Source organism: Amblyomma mixtum, chromosome 3 (assembly GCF_055824585.1).
Source record: "Amblyomma mixtum isolate Tamu chromosome 3, ASM5582458v1, whole genome shotgun sequence".
In the NCBI taxonomy this organism is placed as follows: Eukaryota; Metazoa; Arthropoda; class Arachnida; order Ixodida; family Ixodidae; genus Amblyomma; species Amblyomma mixtum.
The window spans coordinates 251,788,740-251,805,626 of record NC_143014.1 but is presented as its reverse complement, the minus strand read 5'-3'; the positions used below and the strand labels follow the sequence as shown (position 1 = coordinate 251,805,626).

The following is a 16,887-nucleotide window of genomic DNA, read 5'->3' as shown; positions in this document are numbered from 1 at the left end:
TAAAGGGTGTTTCACACACCAATCATACAAATGTTGAAAGATAAACTTTTTGGTTAGAAGAGCGCTTTTTTCGGCATAGCATTATCAGCGGTTTAGTACATCACAATACATCTAAGACGTGCTGACTAGTGGTCTTGTGAACTAATACTGAATAGCTAACTTTTGAACTGTGACAGAAGCCAACAGCCACAGAAACCAAGGGGCACAGGGGATTTTTTTTTTTAAGTTACTTATTTTGTGGTGTTGATCAATTTAGAATATTACTGAATATGTTATCGTTTAAAGATAACTGATTAGAAAAGCAGAAGGAAAAACAACCACCTGCCGCCGGTGGGATCCGAACCCACGACCTCCGAATTACGCGTCCGGTGCTCTACCTCTGAGCTACGGCGACAGCTGTCAATTCTTCTGCTTTCGGGGGTATTTATGTTTACAAGTAACCTAACCTTGAGAGTGTTCATCAGCGCCACCCACGTTCACAAGCGGCGGACGTAGAACGTCCTGAGTTACCGCAGGTGTGACGTAGAACGTCATCGAACGGAGAGGGTGGAAGCTGCGTGAGAACCCTCTTATGCTTCCTAAGGCGTCAAGGCTGCCAGAATCGAGGCCCTCGCTAAGCAATTAAGCAAACAAGGGAGGGGGATGAGGGGCTCGTTATAAATATGACAGAAGCCAACAGCCACAGAAACCAAGGGGCACAGGGGATTTTTTTTTTTAAGTTACTTATTTTGTGGTGTTGATCAATATAGAATATTACTGAATATGTTATCGTTTAAAGATAACTGATTAGAAAAGCAGAAGAAAAAACAACCACCTGCCGCCGGTGGGATCCGAACCCACGACCTCCGAATTATGCGTCCGGTGCTCTACCTCTGAGCTACGGCGACAGCTGTCAATTCTTCTGCTTTCGGGGGTATTTATGTTTACAAGTAACCTAACCTTGAGAGTGTTCATCAGCGCCACCCACGTTCACAAGCGGCGGACGTAGAACGTCCTGAGTTACCGCAGGTGTGACGTAGAACGTCATCGAACGGAGAGGGTGGAAGCTGCGTGAGAACCCTCTTATGCTTCCTAAGGCGTCAAGGCTGCCAGAATCGAGGCCCTCGCTAAGCAATTAAGCAAACAAGGGAGGGGGATGAGGGGCTCGTTATAAATATGACAGAAGCCAACAGCCACAGAAACTAAGGGGCACAGGGGATTTTTTTTTTTAAGTTACTTATTTTGTGGTGTTGATCAATTTAGAATATTACTGAATATGTTATCGTTTAAAGATAACTGATTAGAAAAGCAGAAGAAAAAACAACCACCTGCCGCCGGTGGGATCCGAACCCACGACCTCCGAATTACGCGTCCGGTGCTCTACCTCTGAGCTACGGCGACAGCTGTCAATTCTTCTGCTTTCGGGGGTATTTATGTTTACAAGTAACCTAACCTTGAGAGTGTTCATCAGCGCCACCCACGTTCTCAAGCGGCGGACGTAGAACGTCCTGAGTTACCGCAGGTGTGACGTAGAACGTCATCGAACGGAGAGGGTGGAAGCTGCGTGAGAACCCTCTTATGCTTCCTAAGGCGTCAAGGCTGCCAGAATCGAGGCCCTCGCTAAGCAATTAAGCAAACAAGGGAGGGGGATGAGGGGCTCGTTATAAATATGACAGAAGCCAACAGCCACAGAAACCAAGGGGCACAGGGGATTTTTTTTTAAGTTACTTATTTTGTGGTGTTGATCAATTTAGAATATTACTGAATATGTTATCGTTTAAAGATAACTGATTAGAAAAGCAGAAGAAAAAACAACCACCTGCCGCCGGTGGGATCCGAACCCACGACCTCCGAATTACGCGTCTGGTGCTCTACCTCTGAGCTACGGCGACAGCTGTTAATTCTTCTGCTTTCGGGGGTATTTATGTTTACAAGTAACCTAACCTTGAGAGTGTTCATCAGCGCCACCCACGTTCACAAGCGGCGGACGTAGAACGTCCTGAGTTACCGCAGGTGTGACGTAGAACGTCATCGAACGGAGAGGGTGGAAGCTGCGTGAGAACCCTCTTATGCTTCCTAAGGCGTCAAGGCTGCCAGAATCGAGGCCCTTGCTAAGCAATTAAGCAAACAAGGGAGGGGGATGAGGGGCTCGTTATAAATATGACAGAAGCCAACAGCCACAGAAACCAAGGGGCAGAGGGGATTTTTTTTTTAAGTTACTTATTTTGTGGTGTTGATCAATTTAGAATATTACTGAATATGTTATCGTTTAAAGATAACTGATTAGAAAAGCAGAAGAAAAAACAACCACCTGCCGCCGGTGTGATCCGAACCCACGACCTCCGAATTACGCGTCCGGTGCTCTACCTCTGAGCTACGGCGACAGCTGTCAATTCTTCTGCTTTCGGGGGTATTTATGTTTACAAGTAACCTAACCTTGAGAGTGTTCATCAGCGCCACCCACGTTCACAAGCGGCGGACGTAGAACGTCCTGAGTTACCGCAGGTGTGACGTAGAACGTCATCGAACGGAGAGGGTGGAAGCTGCGTGAGAACCCTCTTATGCTTCCTAAGGCGTCAAGGCTGCCAGAATCGAGGCCCGCGCTAAGCAATGAAGCAAACAAGGGAGGGGGATGAGGGGCTCGTTATAAATATGACAGAAGCCAACAGCCACAGAAACCAAGGGGCACAGGGGATTTTTTTTAAGTTACTTATTTTGTGGTGTTGATCAATTTAGAATATTACTGAATATGTTATCGTTTAAAGATAACTGATTAGAAAAGCAGAAGAAAAAACAACCACCTGCCGCCGGTGGGATCCGAACCCACGACCTCCGAATTACGCGTCTGGTGCTCTACCTCTGAGCTACGGCGACAGCTGTCAATTCTTCTGCTTTCGGGGGTATTTATGTTTACAAGTAACCTAACCTTGAGAGTGTTCATCAGCGCCACCCACGTTCACAAGCGGCGGACGTAGAACGTCCTGAGTTACCGCAGGTGTGACGTAGAACGTCATCGAACGGAGAGGGTGGAAGCTGCGTGAGAACCCTCTTATGCTTCCTAAGGCGTCAAGGCTGCCAGAATCGAGGCCCTTGCTAAGCAATTAAGCAAACAAGGGAGGGGGATGAGGGGCTCGTTATAAATATGACAGAAGCCAACAGCCACAGAAACCAAGGGGCAGAGGGGATTTTTTTTTTTTTAAGTTACTTATTTTGTGGTGTTGATCAATTTAGAATATTACTGAATATGTTATCGTTTAAAGATAACTGATTAGAAAAGCAGAAGAAAAAACAACCACCTGCCGCCGGTGTGGTCCGAACCCACGACCTCCGAATTACGCGTCCGGTGCTCTACCTCTGAGCTACGGCGACAGCTGTCAATTCTTCTGCTTTCGGGGGTATTTATGTTTACAAGTAACCTAACCTTGAGAGTGTTCATCAGCGCCACCCACGTTCACAAGCGGCGGACGTAGAACGTCCTGAGTTACCGCAGGTGTGACGTAGAACGTCATCGAACGGAGAGGGTGGAAGCTGCGTGAGAACCCTCTTATGCTTCCTAAGGCGTCAAGGCTGCCAGAATCGAGGCCCTCGCTAAGCAATTAAGCAAACAAGGGAGGGGGATGAGGGGCTCGTTATAAATATGACAGAAGCCAACAGCCACAGAAACTAGGGGGCACAGGGGATTTTTTTTTTTTAAGTTACTTATTTTGTGGTGTTGATCAATTTAGAATATTACTGAATATGTTATCGTTTAAAGATAACTGATTAGAAAAGCAGAAGAAAAAACAACCACCTGCCGCCGGTGTGGTCTCAAGGATCTCAACCTGTTTCTCCAAATACTGCGGCACCTACTGGAATTGACAATCCGCCTCAGCAGTGGGTGTGGAGTTTCATGTGTTCAAAGTCGGCTTGCTCTTGTTGGCGTGGATCACTCGGGCGGCCGCCATTAGATCCGTCAGTTTGCACAATGTTGACGTGAGAGAGATACGCCTGAGGTTGACCGTTGTGTTGAGGTAGATTATACGCCTTGGAATTGGCGTTACTTCTTCGCGTATTGACTCTCCAGATGTTTTTTTAAAAAACGGAGAGGCGAAGGTCATCTTTCTGGATCAGCCAGAGATGACGGAGCATTCTTCAGGCCAACCCTACTGAAAAAAGTTTTATGAGGCAATAAACTCATACAGTTTATCATACAAATGTCATAGAGTTCTCATACAAATCACATAAAATTATCATTCAAATGTCATTCATTTCTGTGAAATCATACAGTCATCATTGAGATATCATAGAATATCATACGAATTGCATAGATTGTATGATATTCTATGATATCTCTATGATGACTGTATGATTTCACAGAAATGAATGACATTTGAATGATAATTTTATGTGATTTGTATGATAAGTCTATGACATTTGTATGATAAACTGTATGAGTTTATTGCCTCATAAAACTTTTTTCAGTAGGGAAGCGCTCCTTCTTTCCCCGTAGCACTGAAACATGAACCTGCACCAGGGCGTTGGCTAGCTCGGTGAAGGTGAAACTGTTCTCGAAAGCGAGTGTGGTGTCAAGGGGCTTATATTTGTAAGCAAAAGATGAAGATATCAGAGCTTTGTTGCTACGAGGCGAAATGACTGCACTCGCCGATGTGTTGAGAGCTACGCTTGTCACCTTTGTACATCGAAACCACCCTGGAATTGTACGAACTAAGCAAAGGCTGCGTGAGCTTTATTGCGGGCCTCGCATGGAAGAACAAGTTGGACAAGCTATAAGTCACTGTCACATTTGCCAGACACTTCGGCTTTTGTATGGGTTTCGGAAAGAAAGCGTTTGCATCTCTGCTCTGGAATGCTCACGCATGGTACGCGGGTTCAGGAGGACAATTTGTACCGTGATAGTGCGTGGAAGGTTCTCCATAGCCTCCAGGGACCTGTGTTCTTTGATAATGATGCACAATTCTCTCTCCAAGCCTCCATCAACACCTCTAGAACATGGGAGAAGTCTGTCAAAAATTCGCAATTTCTCGCTCTGAAAGTGCAAACATAAATGCAGACTGTTCTTGCACCACTTTCTGGTGAGGATCTAGAAATGCCGTCTGCTCTGCATCTTTTTGCTGATATGAAAGAGGTCAGTGACGTGAAGCCTGGGTTGGCGTACCTGGCATGGAGCTGCCCGCGAATAATCTACGAATAACAAAGAGGTGGTATGGAGCACGGCCGTCCGCCTCCACCTCTGCCGCCCACGATATGCCTCTGACCTCTACACCGACGCACTCAGTCGGGGTGGCTGCCTTCCGGTCAGCCATGTATAGAATGTAACAATCATATGCTAGTTACATGTACGTGAACACTGTGCAGAACTACTAATAGTACTTTGTCACCAGCCCTCATTTTAGCGAAAGTGCAACTGATCTGTGGAGAGAAGAAAATGGTTGAAGACTTGAATCAAGCAGTTTCTCCCTGACCACTCTTTAAGCAGACTGCGAATGGCATTTCATTATAGAGAGCACCCCGGGCGTCAAAGTCATGCACAGTTTATGCAGGGGTGGATCCGGTCTGTTTTCCGGGAACGTAGATGGCATTTGAAGTCATGAGTCGCGAGTCATGGGTGATGATGACGGGCGCACATAAGGTGTCAGTGCAGGGTTCTTATCCACTCATCGCTGTCAGCAATGGAAAGATTCGCGCCATTCATGCCTAGAGTAGAATTTGTCGAGATGTTTTCGTCTTATTACGCGTCTGTAGTACAAAAGATGGGTTCTAGATGGTCTCCAAATACATGAATTTAGGAAAAATCCCGAATCCAATAAGAATTCATCACAAGAAGGCGCATCCATGGGTTTTTTAATCATAGTCCGGGTATGATTCACGTCCCTAAAGTATAATGCGTTATCCTGATCTGTAGGACAAAAGGTGGGTTCTAGACTGTCTCCAAATTTGTGAATTTTGGAAAAATCTAGAGTGCAATAGGAATTCGTCATAACATGGCGGTTCTATGAGTTTGTTGATTACACTCTGAGTATTACTCACCTTTTGCTTTATCGGAGTTGTGAAACTTTATGTTAGAGTGTTTCCGCTGACTTTAAGTACTAGATTAGCAGGGTTGTCTTTACAATGCCATAGTTTTCTGCGTCCTGTTTAGTCAAGCGGGAATCACCTCAGCGGCCTGACATCGCAATAGTGGCAGCAGGCTCTGCGGCCACGTTAGTGTACTAAACCATATCTTCTCTGATGCGCGCTAAGCGGTTAGCAAAAACAGATCTATGTCCTCTCATTTGCGATAGGACTTCATAACGTGCTTCATTCTGAATGACGCGTTCTCCTTCGCTAGAAGCTACGTTGCCCTCACTACTATTTCGAGCTTGTGCATTCTAAGGTTCGGTGCGCTGCGTCTCGAGATTATGCTGCTTGCACTTAATCTGAGTCCCACGATGGCGTGGGATTTTCTGCGACACGAGCTCCCTAACGCTATAGCGCATAAAGGGTACCGTAGCGATGACCTAGTAGTTTTAGCATTTTCGTCGCATGCAGGATGTGCGGGGTTCGATCCACAGCACCGCCGGGTAGCCACCGGTGATAAAATGGATACAATCTTTCCCCCAGGCCTGGTGCTCGACTTCTTTCTGGTGAATTGCATGGGAGTAGACGAGTAGACGAAAACGTTGAGTATACGAGCAAACCTCATCTGGCGCGCTTTGGCCACAGATGCGCTTGCGACATAAAAATTCCTCATCATCATCAAAAGGGTACCCTGGCACTGACAAGAAGGCGCCGTAGCCAAGCACGGTGGGAGTTAACTCCTCGCCTTCTTGCTTGTGGCAATACCCAGCTAGCCTAATTTTAATACACAGCCTATCATAATCCTCTCCCATTTTAGACAGTACAAAAACGTAAAGATACATTTCTCTGGCGCTGTGTTGTATTCGTCGCTCTTGCGCCTATAAACTCCTATTTAGCACCTCAGTCGTGCGACTCGCCTCCGCTGCACCCTCGAGTTTCCCGTGTTTGGCTTCAGCCTTGCGCTGCCGCAGCTTGGCGTCTACCTAGCGCTTCCATGGCATACACTCAGCGTCCTTCGCCTTCACTGTGGAGTCACACTGCTAGGTCTCGTTCATCCAGCGCAGGATTCTGACAGCATGCACCGTCGCTTCCGTTCAGCAGCCGCCGTACCCCTCTTCATCGTTGGAGTCAGATCCCGCGACGAGGTTGGCTCCGGTTTCATGAGGGGTCCGTACTTAACGAAGATGGGAAGAAGGCTGGCTATACGGCTCGCTCTCCGCACGCTCATCAGTTGCGAATGGCTCGGAAGAGCCCCGAGAGCTTTCTGACTGGCTCTTAGTATGCTCCGGATGGATTCGGGTAATAGCGTTTTGTGACGTCTTACCTCAACAATAATTGCTTTTGTGTCCACATGCACTGCTAAGGTATATATTCACAGTCTGCTTTTTGAAGACACAATTTTATATCATTCGTTTTTAAATCATCATATTTCGTGAAACTGTGTGGTGGTGTGACATCAAAAGCGTTTGTTGGCTTCCGGTTTTCTGTTGCAGGGGTCTTGTGTGGCCTTCAAAGCCTCAAGATGTGCATAAGAGGACAATGTCCCTGTGGTCGGAATTGCGCAAAATTTCACGGGGCTGCCAGAGTTTGGGGTACCCTCCCGGCTCGGATTTTCGTTCGCCTGATGTTATATTTTTGTTCTGCGTAATGAAAGCCTCTCACCGTATTTAACCTAATGAAAGAATGTCAATATATTTAGTGTGCTTACAATCAAGTCGTCAAGTGCAGAATCTATTGCCTGTGTCTACATCTCCTTAACAAGTATGAAAATAAAAGAAACATGCGGTAGAAATGCATCCTTAGACTAAATCTATATAACACGTGAAACCACGGTCGGTCCATTGCATCCCACCAGTCTAGTAAAGCAGCGGCCCTGCCCAACTAGCATGACTGAGTGGCCATTTTGTCCAGGATAGTGCGGGTGTACTGAAGGAGCGCGAGCAGCTTCGGCGGGCAGCACGCTGAAGTGTTTTGAGCCTGTACGTGTGAAATGTGCCGGTGGGTTTGACATGCGTCACCGCGGCCATGCGAGGACACAGAATGAGCTTCGAATGGTCCTGAAGAAAGTTGACCTGCAAAGATGACACACTATTTGAAACGGATGTTGTGCTTTAGGCGATGAAAACCATCTTTGACAGAAATATTTGTCACGCATAAAGTAGCCTCGAAAATTTGCAGGTTGTATAATCTAAGACACAATAATAAAAAATACACCTTGCTCTCAGCACGACCGATTTAGCGGAAACGGGCTGTGACGTGCCATGGATTGCACTTTCGCATCTTGTTATCCAATCCACCTTTGATGCTTGCACTCTCCTGACACATTTTCACGAGAATTGAAGCAGAAATAAATCCACGAGAATACAAATGAAACTTTCGCATGAAAGTTTACACAAAACATCGTGCACGTGAAGAGGCTGACGTTTCATCTTCTATATATTGCGTATTTGGAGTGCTAAGCGGCTTTCACTGCATCGAAACCTAAAAAAATACGTACGATCGAAAAGGTAAATGTTACTACGCAAATTTACATGAAAATGCGATTGGACAGAAATCGCGTCGAATTCAGCCTCAGGCTTGCTGGCTCGTTCGCTCGCGCCTTGGATACAGTATGCCACAGCGGTAACGTGGCTAAGCACTCATGCAAATAAAATGCTTAGTCGCGCGGCGACTCACGCTTTTGCCAAACTCATTGTATGCATCAACTATACATTTGCAAACATGTCACCCCGTTCAGTATTTTTTTTTTACTTTTTATAATAACTGCGCGATACAGTAATCTAAGCAGACTACCCTTACAACGCCTAGCTTAAAACAGAGCAATCCTCTCGAAAAAAAAACTGAGTTGAATGCTTTTGACATTTAAAGAATAAACGTGGTCACGCCTACCTGTACGATCCCATTAGTGAGGTAGAAAGACATGGCTGTACGGGTGCGGAGCCACGATCCCAACACGGGCAGCCTGAACAGATTGTCGCACTCGCGCGGACTGACGTCCCGACCCTGTCTTCTGGAGCTTCGACTCCATGTAAGTCGAGAAGTAGTTCAGCAGTTTGGTCTTCTTCTCAAGCGATGAGGGGTAGTCTTGCACGGTGTGGTAGTGCTCAGTACCGTCCTGATCCACGTACGTCATACTCCTGCAAAACACGGGTGACAGCATTACGGGCGTAATATTGCATAAATGTGCAAATTTTTCCTCAACAAAATGAGCAGTTCGCTTTTTATGCTTCCAGAAAGTAGGGGTGGGGGATGTTTATTATTAAGTACAAACACGCCGTATTTCTCATAATCAAATTACGCAAGCAGCGGTTCCAGGAAACTATAGTACAGTTCTCTGCCGTTGGCAAATACATCACTTTTTCACGAGAGAAATAGGGTGAAGTTGTCAACATCGCAAGATCCGGAAATCTAGCCATTAATATTGCATGCCCAAGGTCCGTACACTAGAAAGAGTCTTCGAACACCTGAAATGAAGCTTGCCTGCCATAATGCTCAGCGAACTTGTTAACACCCATGACTTAGGGCTTTTTGGCAACATATATTTTCTTTTCTTGTGACACTGAAGTTGAACCCGAATGTACGGAGCTCAATCAAGAGTTAATCGGGCGGCAAGGCCTGGCGAATATGAGCCAGAAGACACCCGTCTCAGTCTGGGTGGAGGGACCAACGGCTTGGTGCCACGGGGATGTAATATAACCGAAGGATTTCACTCCGCTACCGTTAAGAAACTCTGAGTTCTGAATGCGTTGTGAGACTGTTTAGCAGCACTGCATATCCTTAGCCATTTGATGCCTCTTTTTTTCTTGTTTCGAGCACCTACAGCAAGCATTTTTGCCGTCAGTGTTGAGAACAAGGATTGCAATGGGGACAGGGAAGAATATGAAGCAGCACATGGACAAAATCATTAGCAAACACAGATGAAGGCGCGTATCTACAGCATAGATAGTGCTTTGGAATAAGGAAACAAACTGATAAATGCAGTATATCCGCGATTACAGGTCTATTAATACGTTAGCATTACAAGGACCTGGGTAAACGGAAATGGCGAACGCCGCCACGCGTGGCGCGTCACCTGGTACGCCACCTACGATATAACGAACTTAAGTGTGTTAAGCTCGGATATTACTAACTGTCGTGTTACATCGCATATAACGAACCTGAGTATGCACCCTTGGATATATGAACTTTCATTTGTTGACCTCTGATGTATAGAATTTCTATGTGTTGACCTCGGATATAGGGAAACCAAGTGTACGACCTGGGATACTACGAACTTAATATGCCAACCTCGGATGATAACGAACGTTAGACTGCTAACGCATTCAACAATCTACCGAGGATCACCTAAGAGTTTTTGCCAAATATAATTACAGGCATGGAAAGCAGCAGAACTGACCCTGTGCGGACTCCGCAATGCTTAGAACATAATCTGGCCGTAAAGGAAAATTCCGGGTACCATTACCACTTTTAAAATACGTTGAGATTGCAGTTTATCAAGATCACGCCAAGGATATCAAGAATTGAATATAGAAGATTATAATGTGTTTAACGCCCTAAAACTGCACATGGAATATCAGAGACACCGCGGTGGAGTACACCGAAATTATTTCGACTACCTGGATTTTTCTACATTTTATCTTAATGCATTTTACTGGAAAGAAGTACTATCATGGAGAACCATTGAAAAAATTGCTGCATGTCATGGTTATAAAGAACGGTCACGGAAATCTGTGATCAACTCTTCACATGGGTCGACGTCAATGCCGCAGAAAAAAAAACAACAGCTTCAAAAATAGCAACTCTGAAACGTTTTCCTTCACCAATAAATTCTTCCAGATGTGCGCTCACCCGTACGCTTTCCACGATAGAAGAAATATAAAAAAACGCGCACTTGTTTCAAATCACCCCACTTTATACTAACTTGAACCGAACTTACTGCGGCTGAAGTTCTAGATTAATTCGGACTCCGTGATTCTTTGTGACTGCACGTTAAGAATGCCTTGTAATGTTGCATCCTATCCCTTTTTTACTCCTTAACCGAAACCTTAAGATCAGGCAGAGGTGCTTACACGTTGTTGTTGAGCAGGACGATACGTGTGTTGTCAATGAAGACCAGTCCAATGCTGCCGTCGCATAGCTGGTAGCCCATGGCATACTTGTCGGTGTAGTCCGCCCATTTGGTGATCCAGAAAATTGGCGCGGAGGCAGGGTCCTCCGCCTCATCGGGCCGATCGAAGCAGCGCTCGGGGGCCGCGCACTCAAGAGCTGCTGCAAGAGACGCTGTAGCGTCATCACGTGCTCTGCACGGTGACTTTCTCGTTGCTGCCCAGGGCTCAGCATTTCAGCTGCTGGAGGTGGCGCTTGAGCTTCCTTCGGCATTGCAGCTACAAAGTGCGGCGAGTGAAGCACGCAATAAGTGATGGTGAAATGTTTAGGGGAAGTACGGTCCTATCCCCATGCAGGGTGTGGGCAGTTGAAGTCACCAAGAAGGACGAAAGTAGTACGGACATTAGAGGCAGGGAGGGCCGTATGCAAAGGTGGGATGCTGGTTTTAGAGTCGGAGGGAGTCGAGCAGCAGTTCAAAATCGTGATACGGTGACTCTGATTGGTGGAGTGTGTCAGGACATGCTCTTTCGTCCCGGAGTTGAGGTGGGATGTATCTTCCTGAATGGTGGGCATCGTGCGCCGTATGTATGTAACCGTCAAAATCGGCGGAGGAGGGGGCGTTTGATGTCCTTTTCTCTTCACGACTATACTTGGCTGAGTAAAATAGTCTTAACCTGGAAGAGAAAAGACACCGTGCGTTTCTTGCAGTGCGATGACGTCTGGGTTAACGCCAGTAATCCGCATGTGTTGCAAGACGGCAAGAGGGCATTTTTCTTGCGACGAAAACCGCGGCAGTTCCACTGACAAATAATTAGAGGGTTTTGGGGTGGAGATGTGTGTCGCATGATATCACTCATCATGCCGGACTTCCTCCTTTGTGTCGAGGTTAGGCACTTGAGGGGCGCTTGCGCGCTTTCGAGGGGGAGCATTGGAGTCTGCGTCGGGAGAGGGTGGGGCAGAGGACGCGAGGGAGAGGAGATGGTGCTCTAGTTGCTCGACGCGAGCCGTCAGTTGTTGTAAGGCCAATAGGACGGGAGCAAGGGATTGCTGTATGAGAGCAATAGCATTGTCGGTAGGGAGGGGTGAAAGTGGAGTATGGGTGGAGGGACGTGAGTAAAACCGGTTTTGGAAGGACGGGGGAGGGGGTGCGATAGATGTGGGAGATGGACCGCTCACCTGGTGACTTGGTGGAGTATGTGACTGCACCACGGAAGCTTGCGGTTTAGTAGACGAGGTGGAGGTGCTGGTTGCCGCACCAGAAGTGGTGGACGGTGGCCGCTTTTCAGAGGTCTTGGTTCGAGAATGACTTCCTTGCGCGGTCTCGTGCCCCGGGCTGTTGCTGCTGCCGCTGCTGCAGGAGAGCTGAAGGGTTTCGTAGCGGTTCGAGGTAGGCAGGGGCGGCCAGACGGTCGCGTCGGCTTTAGGGGGTGGAGGGGCAGCGCGGGCGCGATGGCGTCGTCGGGCGCGGTGCCACTTTAGGAGTGCAGCGTCGGCGTCTTTCCTTGCGGGGCACTCAGGATGAGACGGTGTGTGGTCGCCCTTGCAGTTCCAGCAGTGTGGTTCACATTCATGTGGGGTAGTCGTTGGGTCTTGGTCAGGAGGAAACGGTTGGCTGCAAATCGAGCACCGAACAATGCTAGGCTTGTTAGGACCGACGTCGGCACGGTGTCCTATGGCGTGACAATGCGTGCATTGTTTTGCTGTGGGGCTTTTGCGGGTAGACGCGGTTCACTCCGCTGTAGAAGACCGCATAGCGTGGTAGACGGGGCCCTTCGACGGTGAGCAGAAGTGTGTTGGTACGTCTGAGACGGCAGCGCTTGGAGTCGGCTGCCGTCAACACGAAGGTTAGCGGCAAAGTCGTCTTCGGTAAAGTCCATGGTGATGCCGTGTATAACACCACGGGCGTTAAGGGGGTCGTTAGCTACGTACGAGGTGACTTCGTACGGGGTGTTGTTCAGGGAAACTTGCTTGAGTTGGAGTAGCTTGTCAGCAGCGGCTGGGCGGTAGGTATCGATGACCAGGATGTTTTGCGAGGTGCGGAGTTTGATGTAGGTATTGTCACGTTCAGTATTGGTAAGGCGGGCGGAATACATGACGGACCGACAGAGCACAGGGAATAAAGTGTTGCCGAGGTTGAGGTGGTTCGCAAATTTCATGACGATCGTGTCTGCGGTGGCTTGCTGGGGCGCCGCGGGAGCACAGTGCCTATGATTCAGCGCCTGGGCTGCTGACTGGCTAGGCGAGCTCCCCGCCGTTCGGGCTGCGAGCATGCTGGCGAGCGCGGGGGGCGTTGCCCCGGCGGTGCAGATGTAGGCTTGGCTTAGCGTGCCCGGCGTGGGCGGCCAGCCAGATGCTGATGTGTCAGAAAAGGCGCAGAACGCTTGAGATTTTGATTACCAGGCGTACAGGCGATGAAGTAGCACTCCTATAGACTGGTTGGTGGCGATGCGAGGTCAGGAACCTGGACGTAGACGTGATATTGCTGGAGCTCGGTGTGCCAAGAAACTCAGAATTCATCCACTTTCATAACATGCTTTCTATCCACCGCTTTACAAGTTCGTAAAAATGAGCAGAAACAAGTCATTCACTTCCATAACATACTTCCTATCCTCTCCGGTACAAGTTTACAAAAAATCGAGCAGAAACAAAGCTCATTCACTTTCATAACATACATTCTATCCTTCCCTTTAAAAGTTTGTAAAAGATCGAGGCGAAACAAAGGTCATTCACTTTATCATAACATACTTTCTATCCTCCCCTTTACAAGTTTATAAAAAATTGAGCAGGAACAAAGCGCATTGTCACATTCAGCCTTGGCATAACAGTTACTGCTTTCAAACTGGCGTGAATGAGTGACACGTTATCCACACAAGACAGCATTGGTTGAAGACACGAAACAATGAGGTCTGTGCACGTTAAAGGACCCCAGGACTTCTGTACCGCCCGATCAGCAGTCAGAGTCCCACGTTGCCAGACGGAATCAACCACTGCGTCCAGAAGTGGCGGAGCATCCAGAATAGGTGAAGCAGGGAAAAAACATGTTGATAGGCCGCAGTCTGTTGACGTACACGCGCCGAGCTGGGAGCATGTATCGTTGAGCCATTCCGTCTTGTGCATCGTCCATGGCCGGTCCAGGAAAATTAGCAGCAGGACCTGTAGAAACATCAGTGGTGAGCGTGGGATCGCAGTGGCGGTGCCGTGGCCCAGAGGGGCGTCGAAAGGCGCGCACTGTTGTACCACCCGATCAGCAGTCAGAGTCCCACGTTGCCAGACGGAATCAACCACTGCGTCCAGAAGTGGCGGAGCATCCAGAATAGGTGAAGCAGGCAAAAAACATGTTGATAGGCCGCAGTCTGTTGACGTACACGCGCCAAGCTGGGAGCTTGTATCGTTGAGCCATTCCGTCTTGTGCATCGTCCATGGCCGGCCTAGGAAAATTAGCAGCAGGACCTGTAGAAACATCAGTGGTGAGCGTGGGATCGCAGTGGCGGTGTCGTGCCCACCCCTTTTTTTTCATCGGAATAAATGCTTTTTTTTATTGTACAAAACAAAGCTGACCAACACAGACACTGCCATGTGGTAGTATGAAGCATGACTGCACTTTTAAAGGCACACAGAAAGCAAATAGAAATATACATAGGGTATCATATTCTTATCACAAAAAGACCACTGAACATAGCCAGAGAATCAATCTCTATTGATAAATGGATACAGTTGTCCTTTAATAAACCACACTATCTCAAAAAGCTTCAAGAACATGAAAAGAATTGTCCTTTATATAAAACCAGGCAACGAAATAGGCATGAAACAATGGTATATACACAATGCCTTTTTTAAAGTTTGATATACAACTTTGCAACTCGTAGGAAGCGCCAGCATGTTTAGGAAGGCCGTTTTGTTCTGATCGTACGGACATGTAGGAGATCTGCTCCCACCTCTTGCCGCCGCCGTTCTTAGAAAAAGGGGTAGCCCTTGTTTTCCACTTGCGCCGTCCGGCCGGCGTAGTCGTGGTGTCTACCGCCCTCTGTGCAAAGGCAGCGTCAGCGAGCCGTCCTTCCGCAACTGAAGGAGACACAGGGTTACTGTGGCCGCCGCCGCCGTGTGTATGTGGGCGCGTGATTTCGGAGGACGTAAACGTCTCTTTGTGGACACATATGCTGTCTGCTCACGGGTGAAATCGCATAAATATACACTAAGTACGCAGGTCTCCCTTCATTCCACTGGGAAGTGTTCGAAGTCAAATTCCACTCACATCCGCACAGACGCTCTATTGCTCACAGATAACATTCACATGTTTGAGTGATGTGTTAGAACGTAAGCACAATAACAAAGTACAAATTACGGGAAGCCCTAATAAGCTCTTTGTGCGAAAACTCAGCTGTCGAAGGAGGCTATGAGGCTACAGTCACAAAATGTCTTTCTCGAACACTGCTCCCACTTGAGGGTCTCCCTCAAAGCTCTCTTTGAGATCCTCTTGGAGCAGTGTTCGCTGAAGCTAACAATACGAGCACGGCTTACATGTGGCCAAAATACAAGTGTTCCCGTGTTGCACACTCTGTCCCGTGTCGCTACATGCTATTACAAATGAATGAGTCGCATATGCTCGCAGTGACGCGTAGAAGAGGTCAGGAGAGTTAAACTTTCGTGGCAATGCCGCAGCTGCGAAGCAAGCTCAGGTTTTACTCTCGCTTCGCTCCAGCTTATGTGTGTACGATGACGGACTAAAGGGACGTTGCACGCCCTGGTTATCACGTCTCCGAAAAGTCCATAAATATGTCAAGGTTTAAACTTTTGGCAAAAATTTCATAAAAAGTAGTACAAGGTGTCATTGTAGAAGTGGTACACTGAGACATGCAGCACTGAACGGAGAAAGATATACAGGGTGTATAACACACCAATAAATACAAATGTCAAAAGATAGGCTTTTTGGTAAAGTGCACATTTTCGGCATAGTATTAATCGCGGTTTACTACATCACAATGCAGCTAAAACGTGCTCACTAGTGGTCTGGTTAACTACTTCTGAATAGTTAACTGTTGAACTATTACCCTTAGTCTCCTTAGTTCTTGAGGGCCGTGTAGCCCACTGTAATATTCATTTTAGTTGTTAGAAATTCGAAAACGCGGTTACCTTCGGTTGTCTGGCCTATCAAATTTTGACTATTTCGACGAGTTACGCGCACTGGAGATGTAGTTTTTCCTGCAAGCTTCGCGAAAGCCCATGGATTTTCATGCCATGTCGCCAAACTTGGTTGGGCCACAACGCCAAGATTAACCGCGTTTTTTAAATTCTAAAAACTGATATGGATGTTACCTACGGTGGGTAACAGGCCCCTAAATAGTTAAGGAGCCTGATAGTAATAGTTAAAGGGTTAGCTGTTCCATATTATTTATCCGTCATGCTAATTAGCACGTTTTCGCTATTATCTTATGTACTACAACGCATACCATGCTATTCCTAAGGAAGCGGCCTTCTAACTCAAAAAGCCTATTTTTAAAATTTGTATAAAATCTTATGTGAGACACCTTGTATACATAAACCAAACATCACGGCCAACTGTTGCAGTTAAAATCTGAGACGGATCTGGTAAATAAAACAAAATATAGTTTTAAACAACATGGCAAATAAATAAAACTGGGAATTCTAGAGAACAGTACACATGTTCCGAGCTTCAAGTCCACACAATGTAGGGTTTTTCATTCCATGTGTGAATGACAGTATACGTTCAGTTTGGAAGAAATCGTC

At 47.2% G+C, this 16,887-nt stretch overlaps 1 non-coding gene across 1 annotated transcript; it reads right to left on the bottom strand.

The window, feature by feature from the left end:
* Nucleotides 1–815: 815 nt before the first annotated feature.
* On the bottom strand, nt 816–887 carry TRNAM-CAU (transfer RNA methionine (anticodon CAU)). The gene has a single exon. It is a non-coding gene; the product is annotated as a tRNA-Met (tRNA).
* Between the last annotated feature and the right edge of the window lie 16,000 nt (nt 888–16,887).